This window comes from Rutidosis leptorrhynchoides, chromosome 1 (genome assembly GCF_046630445.1).
Source record: "Rutidosis leptorrhynchoides isolate AG116_Rl617_1_P2 chromosome 1, CSIRO_AGI_Rlap_v1, whole genome shotgun sequence".
Classification (NCBI taxonomy): Eukaryota; Viridiplantae; Streptophyta; class Magnoliopsida; order Asterales; family Asteraceae; genus Rutidosis; species Rutidosis leptorrhynchoides.
The window spans coordinates 47,150,062-47,165,763 of NC_092333.1; positions in this window are offsets into that span (position 1 = coordinate 47,150,062).

A 15,702-nucleotide genomic window follows, 5' to 3' on the forward strand; every position below is an offset into this window, starting at 1 on the left:
ATATGAAACTAAACAATTCTTCAAGTTTGCCACTTGATTTCATCTTAAACCTCATTTGTATCTTGACGATTACAATCTGCATTCAAACCTTTCATGATTCTTGAAAATACCTCAATCGAGAGAATGAACCAACTGTATCTCATCTACAGAAGGAAAGATTTATTCATATAGTTATGCACCTGAAAAACTCTCGGAAACTGAGTAAATGTTTAACACGTAGCTGTACTAATTCCTTTAGCATTATTATTACCCAAAATAACTTTGCAATTCCTTTTCGAAGTAGCAAATTTGGTCACAGCTCCACCAAGACAATTTTGACTTTTCATCCGGAGTAACCTTATTATAACCCTATCATATACTCATCCGCATCTTGTAACGAGAATTGCCATACCAAGTACCGGGAAATCAGCAATCAGTATTTTGAATTTCGCAGCGTTCTACATCAATAGTGTCACACCCCCCAAAATGGACCAGGGGTAATTGTGACCAATCATATCATAACACAGTTGTATAAACGAGAACGACTCTATATGAGACTTTTTAAATAAAACCTTTGTTAATAAAACAGCGGAAGCAGTAATACATGTTTACATTATTATTAAAACGTAAAATAAATGTTTATGAACTAAAATATAATATGCGATGTGGACTCCATGCAAGCATCAAATCTATCATCACAAAGTTGCAAACAGCTAGCTCAATCATCACCTGAGACAAAACATGCTTAAAGTGTCAACCAAAAAGGTTGAGTGAAATTCACAGGTTTATAAATAATATCCAAAGTTTTAGACCACGAGATTTAGTTTAAAGTTGATTGATATAGAAATATCAATCTAAAAGTGTTGCTGCATTTTGTAATATCGCTACTAAACAAGTTTACCCTATGACACCTTGTACTGTCAGTGTCGTGGAATCATTATTATGTAACCAAAGACCAACGGTCGAATGGTTAGAGACGTTACTCTCAATAGGCCTACTCACAATAATTAAGTTTGCATTTAAACGTAGCAATTGACGATATTACGGTAGGGATTTAGCATGAATCAAAGCATGACAGCATAGTTAACAATTTAGTACTTGTGTCTAAGTGTAAAACAGTTATAAAGCAAGCATGTGTCTCACCCCAAAAGTTGTAAAACAGTTATGAAACAGTAAAAAGTGGGGCTATGAAGTTTACCTTAGTAGCACACGAAAGAATTGAACGGAAGGACGTGACCGAGATCTCAACCTAGAGATAGAACGTATGATCAGACATTGCCTAACAGACAATAGTATATAGTACTATATTGATAGTAATGGTTCACTAAAGAATTTCCATTTTCGGAAGGTTACTATTTATGGAAAGTTTCCACTTATAGTAATTTTTCAATTTTAGAAAGTTCGGGTTAATCTTTAGCAAGATGTTGTACAACTCTACTCAAACTTCGTTGCTATCAAATAAGTCAGGAATGACCAGATGTAACCGGGGGCCCAGGATTCTTGACCAGAATCTAAGTCATGGCATTCGAGATCCACAAGCTTACCCATAAATGGCAACCTAGACATCATTCACTTACGACCGTGAGTAGCGATGAAGTTCATATGAATTATACATTATCTTTGATTAACCTTCACTTTAGGTGTATACACACAACGAATTATTAATGTACTTAATAATTATATATGTGATAATATAACCTACGTTTTATTTAATATTTAGTTATTATACCTTAGTATATCTTATATATATTAAATATAATTACCTTTAAATAAATACCTAAATTACTTCAAAAATAATAGTGTTTTATTAATCGAACATTATTCAAAAATGTCTAAATAATAAATTAAATATCTAAAAATTACATACATAATTTTTGTAGTCTTAGTTAATCATATAGATTAGTAGAAAATTTTAAGAAAACGTTTTTATTATATTTTTGTATTTATTTTTGTTTTTACCCTTAATGTATTCACAAAATAATTTTAATTCTACGTAATTACTAAATAAACCTAAATAATTATTTTTATAATTTTTATAAGTTTCTATCAGTCTAATAACCTGTAGAAAAATATTTAAAACAAATATTTTTATTATTTTATATTTATTCTTAATTTACCTTCAAATTACATAATAATAGAGTTTAATTATATAATAAATACCAATTCGACCCAAGTAATTATTTTTATAATTTTTTCAGATATATATAAGTTTTAAAAACTCAGAAAAAAATTATATATATTTTATTTTTGGTTAAAAGTATTTATTATGAATTTTACATTGTTTTTACGTTTAAACACTACATAATTCGTATTTAATTATAAATAATATTCCATAAATTATCAAAATTATTTTTATGCATCATAACACTTATAATACTAATTATAACATATAAACATAATTAATTTCGAATTTTACAAAGAATATACAATAAATATAAATATAAATGACAATATTGAAAAAATTTTAATAAAAATAGAAAGTACCTCAAATTTTCTTCAAGGTTTTGAGAGAATAACTTAAGTTTTTATGTTTGGCAAGAAAAAATGAATGAGAAGCCATGTATTTATAGGTAAAAAATGGTTGGTGAAAAGAAAAAAATAATAATAAAATAAAGGTGCCAATTTTGACAAAATAATAAAAACATGTTAAAAATGTTTTTAATAAGTTTTTGTTTTTGAAAATATTTAGTCAAAATTCATGGGCTCATTATTTAATTTATAAAAAAAATCTTATTTCTTTTTATTTTTATTTTTTTATAAGCTAAAAATATATATATAATGATTAAAATAACTTATCATTTAATTAATAATTATGTTACATATAGTTTTAAATATAATACGCATTAATATTAACTAAAGTTATTTTATATAATTAGTGTAAACTTTAGTTAACAGAACGTGTCGACTAAAAATAAATATTTGATCAACGTCGAATTTAATTATATATTACGTATGGATAACAACCCAATAGTCAAATTAGTCAATTCAGGCATGGAAATATGAGGGTTGTTATAGTACCTACCCGTTAAAAGAAATTTCATCCCGAAATTTAGTTGTTGCCATTAATCGGTGTTGTTCGTACATAGACGAGGATATTTACGTTTTATTTGGTTTTCACGTTCCCAGGTATGCTCGGGGCCTTGCGTGAATTCCAACGGATAGAATATTGTTCTGTTTCAAGAATTAAAATCATACAAACCATAATTTCTACAAGTTCTTCTACGAAGTGCATTTTATTATTAATGCGGAGATCATTCAAAATGATGATGTTATACAAGTCATTTCAGTAAATTGGATATATAAAATGTGTTATGAATAATATCGAGCTCATTTAAACCTTGAGCGTTTATACCACCACGCTAGGGTAGACAAAATAGAAAGGAGTTCATGAAAATCATAGTCGTGAAATTTGATAGAGATTGTCATTCTTTACAACAAGAATGATGAATATGAGTTGAAAATATTGTTTTATCAACATTGGGTAATATGGATAAAACGATTCGATTATAGGAAGAGTATAAATGAAGTTATCTTAAAAGTTTGAAATAGGGAAATATCAGTTTGCCTTAACTTTTGACATAATTAAAGGTGATTTCCGGAATTCAAGGGATTTAAAGGAAATCTTTATAATCTGTATAAGATTTGATTCTCCGATAATGAAGGAAATTAAAATTGCCTTGATTGTTGTGTCTAGAATTTTGCTATAAATTAGCTTCTTTTGTTTTATTATCTTCACCACTTCTATACTTTCTTTCTCGATTCATACTTTCAAAGATTGTGAAAATGCTCCATCCAGTTCTTATCCTGGATATTTTTCTGACTATCATTTCTGTCATTCTTCTTTTTCATTTACCCCAGAGGAATCTGTTTACTTCTACAATTACCTTGGGGTTATAGTGTTTTTAATTCTCCCGTGTCTTTATGTTGCTATACGCATTGATATACACGGTTTGTAATTTCCGTGTTGTTATCGGGCTTTATATTTTCCCTTATATGTCGGAGCTCTATGCTCTTGTTTTTCCTTCCCGACTTCAAGTCAAGCGAATAATGGTCTAGAATTCGTAGGTATGGAGTTTCAAATGATCATAATATACAAAGCAGAAGGAAAGGTAATAGCACGATTTGATTTTTGTCAAATTACTAGAATTACTAAGGATAGAACTATCAAGAATATATGTTCTTGATATGTTCAGAGGTTAAGTAGAATGTAAAAGTCATGTAACATGGCAAATGATGATTATAAAGTCTATGAATCATCATCTTCCATTAAAAATTTAGCATGACTTACTGTAATATAATCACGTTGGCCCGACATCATTATATTATACTAACTCATGCTTCAATTCCCAACACTACCTCAAATCATTCAAAATTTAAACTTGTATGTTATAGAAATATAGAAACTAAAATAGTTTCCTTTATTATGTAACACATAAAGTGCGAAGTGATAAATAATTTCGGACAAGAGTAGTTATGAATGTATCTTCAGAAATATGGAGGATATTTATAACGAAAGATACGATGATATCTTAGAATTTTCTAAGATCAAATGATAACGAGAAAAATTCTTCTGTAAGGATTTAGAATGTGTAAGGAGATCTTTTGTGATTTTCATCAGAAATCGAATCATCTAGATTCTTTGATTAAAGGTTTAATCCTTGTGATTTGTCCACGGTCTCCTTCATGGTTTGCTCAATCCGTTTTTCAGCACCAAATTTTCTATCGAGCGTTCCCAATACCCCATTCTTTATCATCAAACTCCTGGCCATTTAGGCCATCTACAATTTTGCTGTTTCCTCTGCATTTAATGCAGCCATATTTGAATCGTCGGTTATCAATCTGAAATGGTTTCAAGAAATTTCATTTTTAGATGATTGAACGCTGATTGTGATCGTCAAGATTCAAAGGATGTTTTCAAAAATTTTGAATTTGAAGTGTTTAAGCCTAAGATGCATCCATCAATGGATCTAACAGTTGACGAAGAAATGTTTGTGATTTTCAAAAGTAAGGAATGGTAAGTTCGGTGGTTTGATGTGATAATTCATCATAGAATACGAATGAATATAATTCATGAATGTAGTGATCTTTAAGAAGATAACACTTGCTAAAGTTTTACTTAAATTCCGATATGTCAAAATCAGAATATGTATTTGAATTTGTATGAAAATGGTTGTTCTTTAGTGAACGGATACATATGTGGATGTAAGTAGTATAGTTAATGACTGTTGAATCAGAATTGAAGAATGTACGGTGTAACATATTAATGTGAGATATAAATATTTCTCGGGTATTACCTACCCGTTAAAATATTTTCACCGTCAACAGTTTGTACAACAGAATATTTAATTACAATCTTTATGAAAATATACGTACATATATATTTTCTTTCAGATGTAATCATGAATTTAATGAGTTAATATAATTTAAAACTCATTTGATTTACGGTTGAAATGAGAATTAATAATCTCCAAAACCTTAGAGATTTAATAATTGTCGCGAAATATTTCGCTAATGAAGTTATGAATCAATACTTCATCGTTCATTGTTATTGATATATCTCGGTATATGATGTTGGTGCTCGTGGATTTCTTGTGAAATTCACAAGGCACGAATAATGTTTTCTAGAAAGTTTTGAGTACATCGAAAATGGAAGTGTAAAATCAAACATGTATTTGAATAATACACTTGATTTATTATGAAAATGGAGTTTAGTGTGCTGAAGCAGTGATTAACGATTGTTAAGTCATTAACGAAGGATGTACATCATAGCATATTAGTGATATGAATTAACCGAGTAGTATTTACTAGTTAAGATTCACACGTAATAGCTTAGTACGAAAATATTTATTATTGTTCCAAACCATATATATATATAAAGTATACATATATAATTCTTCAGGAAGAATGAGTCAATACATCTTAACTCATTATTACTAATATTCCTTGGTATCTATGGGGCGTATGATGTTAATGTTTGAGGTACTGAGTGTGATGTTGAGGCGTGGAATGCAGATGTTGTTGTTGGTGAAGCTGATGCTGTTGGCGGTGATGCTGATGGTACTGGTGGTGCTGGTTATGCTGCTGGTGCTGCTGCTGGTGCTCGTAGGTTTTGCACCATATTTTCCAAAGCCACTACTCGAGCGCGAAGCTCGTTGACTTCTTCTATTATTCCGGGATGATTGGCGGTTCAGACAAGGGGATGAATAAGATCTGAAATTCTAGATATTATATATTCGTGACGGGATATCCTGGAAATGAGGGTGAAAATAGTGTTCCGAACGGGTTCGCCGGTAAGTGCTTCAGGTTCTTCGCCAATAGGGCAATGTGGTGGGTGAAAAGGATCACCTTCTTCACTTCTCCATTGATTAAGTAGACTATGAACCCACCCCCAATTCATCCAGAAAAGGTGATGACTAATTGGTTGGTTCATTCCGGTTACGCTGCCATTAGAGCTTGAGGAGTTCAAGGAATCAAGTGAGAAATCCATATTATCTGATCGGAATAAGGGTTTTTGTTATAAGATGAGTGTTGAATATTGAATGATATATTTGTCTTCTTGATATACGTATATATAGCAAAAAGATTTCCGTAATTTACGAAGGAAATTTAGAAAAAGTGTTAGACAAAGTCTATTAAGATAGATATGATAAGATATAATAAGATATGATGTGTCTATACTCCAATAATAGCAGTATGACGTGTCGAGATCATAAAATGATAAGTATGTAATCTGATAATCTTTCAATTAAAGACTTTCAGTTTGTAATGGCCTATTCAGGTCTACGGCTTGAGCTATAGGATCCTTTAAATCGATAATCCAAACCCTTCTATTCTAGAGTTTCGTAGACGCCATCCGTCAAGAAAATTCAATGATAAAAAAAATAACGAGAAATCAAAGATTTAAAAGTAATGAATATGAGTAGTGATGACATTATAATGTCTTTGAGATAACTCAATGACATTTTCTGGTTCACAAACCGATGCATAAAGGCATAAAGCATATAGGTACGTGATATAACAAGGAGGTTATATACGTTTGAGTATGAATAGTAACAAATATAGGAGTTTCAAAAATCATGGATAACATTTCATTTAATACATATGTAATACACAAAACTATGATAGATGACATAGGAATGTCGAGAACGGTGTCGCATTTAAATGTGGTGGCGGAATTGAATAGTACTTAGGAAAGTGAGCAGAGTTCTTAGGTTGGCTCGGCATTCTAAGATAAGTAAAGTTTCTAAAGTATAGTGTAGCATTTAACAGTTTAAGGCAACAATTAAAGGCACTATAGTCAAGAAAAGTTATAGTCCTACATTGCTAAGGTACCTAATTGTATAAGGCACACATAAAATGCAATCCTGGTTCTCTACATCAGCCTGCTCTGATACCAATCTGTCACACCCCCCAAAATGGACCAGGGGTAATTGTGACCAATCATATCATAACACAGTTGTATAAACGAGAACGACTCTATATGAGACTTTTTAAATAAAACCTTTGTTAATAAAACAGCGGAAGCAGTAATACATGTTTACATTATTATTAAAACGTAAAATAAATGTTTATGAACTAAAATATAATATGCGATGTGGACTCCATGCAAGCATCAAATCTATCATCACAAAGTTGCAAACAGCTAGCTCAATCATCACCTGAGACAAAACATGCTTAAAGTGTCAACCAAAAAGGTTGAGTGAAATTCACAGGTTTATAAATAATATTCAAAGTTTTAGACCACAAGATTTAGTTTAAAGTTGATTGATATAGAAATATCAATCTAAAAGTGTTGCTGTATTTTGTAATATCGCTACTAAACAAGTTTACCCTATGACACCTTGTACTGTCAGTGTCGTGGAATCATTATTATGTAACCAAAGACCAACGGTCGAATGGTTAGAGACGTTACTCTCAATAGTCCTACTCACAATAATTAAGTTTGCATTTAAACGTAGCAATTGACGATATTACGGTAGAGATTTAGCATGAATCAAAGCATGACAGCATAGTTAACAATTTAGTACTTGTGTCTAAGTGTAAAACAGTTATAAAGCAAGCATGTGTCTCACCCCAAAAGTTGTAAAACAGTTATGAAACAGTAAAAAGTGGGGCTATGAAGTTCACCTTAGTAGCACACGAAAGAATTGAACGGAAGGACGTGACCGAGATCTCAACCTAGAGATAGAACGTATGATCAGACATTGCCTAACAGACAATAGTATATAGTACTATATTGATAGTAATGGTTCACTAAAGAATTTCCAATTTCGGAAGGTTACTATTTATGGAAAGTTTCCACTTATAGTAATTTTTCAATTTTAGAAAGTTCGGGTTAATCTTTAGCAAGATGTTGTACAACTCTACTCAAACTTCGTTGCTATCAAATAAGTCAGGAATGACCAGATGTAACCGGGGGCCCAGGATTCTTGACCAGAATCTAAGTCATGGCATTCGAGATCCACAAGCTTACCCATAAATGGCAACCTAGACATCATTCACTTACGACCGTGAGTAGCGATGAAGTTCACATGAATTATACATTATCTTTGATTAACCTTCACTTTAGGTGTATACACACAACGAATTATTAATGTACTTAATAATTATATATGTGATAATATAACCTACGTTTTATTTAATATTTAGTTATTATACCTTAGTATGTCTTATATATATTAAATATAATTACCTTTAAATAAATACCTAAATTATTTCAAAAATAATAGTGTTTTATTAATCGAACATTATTCAAAAATGTCTAAATAATAAATTAAATATCTAAAAATTACATATATAATTTTTGTAGTCTTAGTTAATCATATAGATTAGTAGAAAAATTTAAGAAAGCGTTTTTATTATATTTTTGTATTTATTTTTGTTTTTACCCTTAATGTATTCACAAAACAATTTTAATTCTACGTAATTACTAAATAAACCCAAATAATTACTTTTATAATTTTATAAGTTTCTATCAGTCTAATAACCTGTAGAAAAATATTTAAAAAAATATTTTTTATTATTTTATATTTATTCTTAATTTACCTTCAAATTACATAATAATAGAGTTTAATTATATAATAAATACCAATTCGACCCAAGTAATTATTTTTATAATTTTTTCAGATCTATATAAGTTTTAAAAACTCAGAAAAAAATTATATATATTTTATTTTTGGTTAAAAGTATTTATTACGAATTTTACATTGTTTTTATGTTTAAACACCACATAATTCGTATTTAATTATAAATAATATTCCATAAATTATCAAAATTATTTTTATGCATCATAACACTTATAATACTAATTATAACATATAAACATAATTAATTTCGAATTTTACAAAGAATATACAATAAATATAAATATAAATGACAATATTGAAAAAAATTAATAAAAATAGAAAGTACCTCAAATTTTCTTCAAGATTTTGAGAGAATAACTTAAGTTTTTGTGTTTGGCAAGAAAAAATGAATGAGGAGCCATGTATTTATAGGTAAAAAATGGTTGGTGAAAAGAAAAAAAAATAATAAAATAAAGGTGCCAATTTTGACAAAATAATAAAAACATGTTAAAAATGTTTTTAATAAGTTTTTATTTTTGAAAATATTTAGTCAAAATTCATGAGCTCATTATTTAATTTATAAAAAAAATCTTATTTCTTTTTATTTTTATTTTTTTTATAAGCTAAATATATATATATATATATATATATATATATATATATATATATATATATATATATATATATATATATATATATAATGATTAAAATAACTTATCATTTAATTAATAATTATGTTACATATAGTCTTAAATATAATACGCATTAATATTAACTAAAGTTATTTTATATAATTAGTGTAAACTTTAGTTAACAGAACGTGTCGACTAAAAATAAATATTTGATCAACGTCGAATTTAATTATATATTACGTATGGATAACAACCCTATAGTCAAATTAGTCAATTCAGGTATGGAAATATGAGGGTTGTTATAAATAGTTATATGTATACATATAACATTTATCTCTTAGAATTATGAACTCCTATTCTGAAATTCTGAACAGCACTCTAGTCTACGAATCAGTTCTTTGAATTTTGAGAAAGCTGATAAAGCAGCGAAAACTGTTGATGACTTTAACAGTCAAAAGTATGATGATAAAGAATAGAGTGTTGGAAACGCTCAATAGAAAATTTAGTACCGAAAAGCGAATTATGCGAAACCATGAAGGAGACTCTGAACAAATCACAAGGACTAAACTTGTACATAAAGAATCCTGATGATTCTATTTCTGATGAAATCTTTAACGAATACCTTGCTCCTTAAATTGCTCTAAATCATCGTGAATGAATTTCTTCATCACAATTTGATTCTAAAATTCTAAGATATCATCGTATCTTTCATTATAAATATCCTCGATAACTATGAAGATATTTTCATAACTATTTTTATCTGAAATCATTTATCTCTTCGCGCTATCAGTGTTACATTAGAAAGGAAACTGTTTCAGTTTCTAAATTCTGAAAAATTAAAATTTAAAATATGAGTGTTTTTGAAGAAGTGTTGGGAACTGAAGCATGAGTTAGTATAATATAATGACACTTGATCAACGTGATTATATTACAGTAAGTCATGCTGAGTTTTTAATGGAACGTGATGATTCACAGATTATAATGTTTTCATGTGTCATGTTACACGACTCTTACATTCTATCTAATCTATAAACACATCAAGAACATATTTTCTTGATAGTCCTATTTTTTCCCTTGAATTCTGGTAATTTGACAAGTCAGATTATGCTATTACCATTTCTTTCTTAGAATATTAGTCATGTTCATTCGAAACTTCATACCTACGAATTCTGTACCATTACTCGCTTTACTAGAGGTCGAGAAGAGAATAAAAAGGCAAAGAGCTCCAAAATATAAGAGAAAATATAAAGCCCAATAACAACACAGAGGTTACAAATCGTGAATATTAATACGAATAACAATATAAAGACAACGTAGAATTAAGAATAGTATCACCCCAAGGTAATAGTAGAAGTAAACAGATTTTTCTGGTGGAAGATTGAAAAGAAGGATGACAGAAATGATAATTAGGAAAATATCAAGGATTAGAATGGGATTAAGCATTTTCACAATCTTTTGGACGTATGAACTAAGAAAGAAAGTGTAGGAATGGTGAGAATAATGGAACGGAAGAGCTTAACTTATAATGAAAATATCAGACAGAGTAATCGAGGCAGATCACCGTATTTAATTATAGAGATCTTAATTTCCTTATTCGCTGAAGAATCTAATCTTATAGATTTTGAAGATTTTCTTTAAATCTCTTAAATTCTGAAAATCAACCGTGCCTACGTCACTGGTTAAGTCAAATCTTCATTTACTCATTTCCACTCTTTTGTGATAGCTTCATTCGTACTCTTCGAGTAATCGAATTTTTTTATCCTTATTACTCAATGGTAATAAAACTCTATTTATCAGGTTATATGAGTCATGAAAACATATTTATTGTCAGCCATGATGATCTCACTCAAATTTCGGGATGAAATTTCTTTAACGGGTAGGTACTGTGACGACCCGGAAATTTTCGACCAAATTTAAACTTAATCTTTATTTGATTTTGACACGATACGCAAAGTTTGTAATGTTGAGTCTCAAAAATTTTTGAACTGTTATAATAGAATCATTACCCTGTGACTATTTCTGACGATTCACGAATCTTTAAATTGTAAAAAAAAAGTATACATAAATGAATATATATGTGAATAAGTATATATAATCAATTAAATATATTAAGGAACTATTATGTGATTTAAGACAACTAAAAATAACTAAAAACTTGTTATCATATAGAGTATATTGAACACAAATGATTTCAAAAATAATTTATCAATATTAACAAAGTATGAAATGTTATACTCTGCGACTATTGTTTCAATATATATATATATATATATATATATATATATATATATATATATATATATATATAATTAATATATTTATTTACTTGGTATTCAAAACCTAATTAAATATGTAACAGTGGAAATATACATATATATATATATATATATATATATATATATATATATATATATATATATATATGTATATATATATATATATATATACATGATTGATATATATAATTAATGATTTTGTACATTATAATATATAACATGTATAGATATTAAATATTTAAAATGTGTCGTTATATATATCATACAATTATTAACTATTACAAGATTAATAAATTGTAATAATAATATATGTAATTTCAATTTAAAGATATAGTTATTATAATAAAAATAGTATGACTACTTTCATTAAGACTAAAATCTGTATTATTAATTAATATTTCTCAATATATAATATGATGTGTGATAAATATAAATTGTTATAAATATTACTAATATTATTACTATCATTAATAATATTAGTATTATTGTAATTAATATGATTATTATAAATCTTATAGATATTATTATTATCAATAATATTATTATTATTATAAATACTAATTTTAATATTAAGAGTATTATTATTATAGTTATCATTAAACCTATTATTTTCATTAAAGAGATTATTATTCTTAATTTACCATATTATTATTAATTATCTCAATCAATAATATTATTATCGTATTTAAAATTATTATTATTAATTAGTATTAGTAATAGTAATATATTTATATTATTAATTAGAATAATGAAAATAAATCAGATGAAGAATCAAGTTGTTTAACATCACTATCTAAAACTGTATCGATTTTATGCTTCCTGTCTCTAAACGCGATATTAGATAGAATCAAATCTTAGATAGCACCAAAATCAGTTGAGGGTCTTATTCCATTTATATTTTTTTTTACTTAATTATTTCTGTTACTGATTAACCATGTCGATACCATTGAGCTATAAAACAAATGGTTTCTCTATGCTATCATCAAAAACATTCAACTCGTCATCAAATACTGCTATCTGTTACTCCACATTCGATTTTTTTTAAACAGAAAATAAACAAAGAACAAATGACCGTACTATGTTCCTGTGTCATTTAATCAATAGCTTGATTTTGAAAAACATTGCAAAATCTATAAATGTAGTTGTGTTAGGATTCTTTTATTCAAACTATATACAAAATCTCAGGTTCCAATTCTTGCTATCGATTCCCAATTTTAGAGTCAAAGTTAAATTTAAAAAAAAGTCAAACATTCAGTTCATCACAAATTCGACTTCCTGTTATTGTTTTAAGTTCAATTGATAATTCATATAGTTTTTAGGAGTCGTTTGCAACCTATTTCATGTTGAAATCTCGAGCTAAAACAGTCTAGATTTCAAAATCAAGTTTTGAGTTTCATGGGTGTTCTTAAACGGGTTTGTTTCAAATTTTTATTTTATTTTTCTGTTTTAATTAATTCATGCAATCACTTATTGTTTCCGTGTCAATCTAAAATTTAAAACAAACTTATAAATATTGATTTGGGATATAAACCATCCCTGGTCGATTTGGTCTTAAGAAGATGAAGAAAATGGAAAAACAGAAACAATGGAGTTAAAAAAAATTAGGATACAGTTTATATCAGGAAAAACAGAAATGGCGTGATGGTTGGGAGGTTGTGTCGCGTTTTGAGAGGTCTGGGGTTCGAGCCACGCATGTGCTGTTTTTTTTTTTAGATTCATTGTTGAGGTAGTTTTATATATTTACTTATTTTTGTTACTCTTATTACTCATTAATATTAATTATTATTACTATTGTTATTATTAATATGATTATTATTGTTATTGTTATTAACATTAGTATTATAATAATTATTGTTATTAATATTAATAATATAAGTAATAATTATCACTTATTAGTATTATTAGGTATTAGTAATATTGTGATTATTATTATTATTATCATTTTGTTATTATGTAACATCATTAAGTATTATTAATGTTATTATTAGTTTTATTAATATCAATATAAGTATTATTATGATTAAGATTATTATTATTATTGTTATTATGAAAATAATACAACTATTATTTTTATGATTAATATTAGTATTAGTATCATTGTAGATTTATTATTATTATTATTATTATTATTATTATTATTATTATTATTATTATTATTATTATTATTATTATTATTATTATTATTATTATTATTATTATTATTATTATTATTATTATTATTATTATTAAAAGTATTATTATTAAAATTATCATTAGTAATAAGGTTGTTATAATAATTATTATTATCAAGTATTATGTATTATTATAAAAATTATTATTTTCATTATCATTATTATTAAACTTTTCATTTTATTAAAAACTACTTTTATTATCAGTATTATAAGATTTATCATTAAAAGTATCCTTAATATTATTATTACTAAAATCATTAATATTATTATCATTATTATTAATCCTAATATTATCATTATCATTATTTTAATCACTACTAATATTATTTTAGTATTAATATAATTACTACTTTAACAAACAAATGAAATATATACATATAAAATATTTGACACATATAACATAACAAAAGTTATATTTTTATATAGTAATAATGAGATACATAAATTACTAACATAAAAATTATATTAATAATAATAATAATAATAATTATATATATAATTGTTCGATTACAAGAATATGCATTAATGAATATACGAATGATATATGTTCATGAATCTGAGGCCAACCCTACACTTGTTCAGTGTCGTCATATGTATTTTTACTACAAAATACAGTATTGTGAGTTTCATTTGCTCCCTTTTTAAATGCTTTTGCAATATATATTTTTGGGACTGAGAATACATGCGCTGCTTTTATAAATGTTTTACGAAATAGACACCAGTAATCGAAACTACATTCTATGGTTGGATTATCGAAATCGAATATGCCCCTTTTTAGTCTGGTAATCTAAGAATTAGGGAACAGACACTCTAATTGACGCGAATCCTAAAGATAGATCTATAGGCACTCACAAGCCCCAGTCAAAGAATTTGAACTGCTTTAGTACTTCAAAATAGGTATACAACCGCCAGCTTTAAAAGATATGATCTGTTTGTGAGGTGTACACAACCATCATATTTAAAAGAGTGGCCCGTTTGTATGCTTTTGCATGACCGTGCGGAATGCCTGTATGCGGGGGATATTCTATATGCATCTTATTAAGGTCGATTACCAGGTGTTTATATATTGTATGAATGATTTTCCAGCAGTGAGCAGACCTGCACAGATTGTTTTCGAAATATGAGTATCTGGTGGTCTATTATATTATTGGAAATGATTGTTTTTGATAAACTAATGAACTTACTAACCTTTTGGTTGACACTTTAAAGCATGTTTATTCTCAAGTATGAAAGAAATCTTCCGCTGTGCATTTGCTCATTTTAGAGATATTACTTGGAGTCATTTATGACATATTTCAAAAGACGTTGCATTCGAGTCGTTGAGTTCATCAAGATTATTATTAAGTCAATTATAGTTGGATATATTATGAAATGGTATGCATGCCTGTCAACTTTCGATGTGATGAAAGTTTGTCTTTTAAAAACGAATGCAATGTTTGTAAAACGTATCATATAAAGGTCAACTACCTCGCGATATAACCAAATGTAATGTATTCGTCCTTATGGATTACGACGGGTCGCTTCAAGTTAGTGACTATTTTTTCGTCTCTATTTGTATATTTCATTGACAACTATTTTT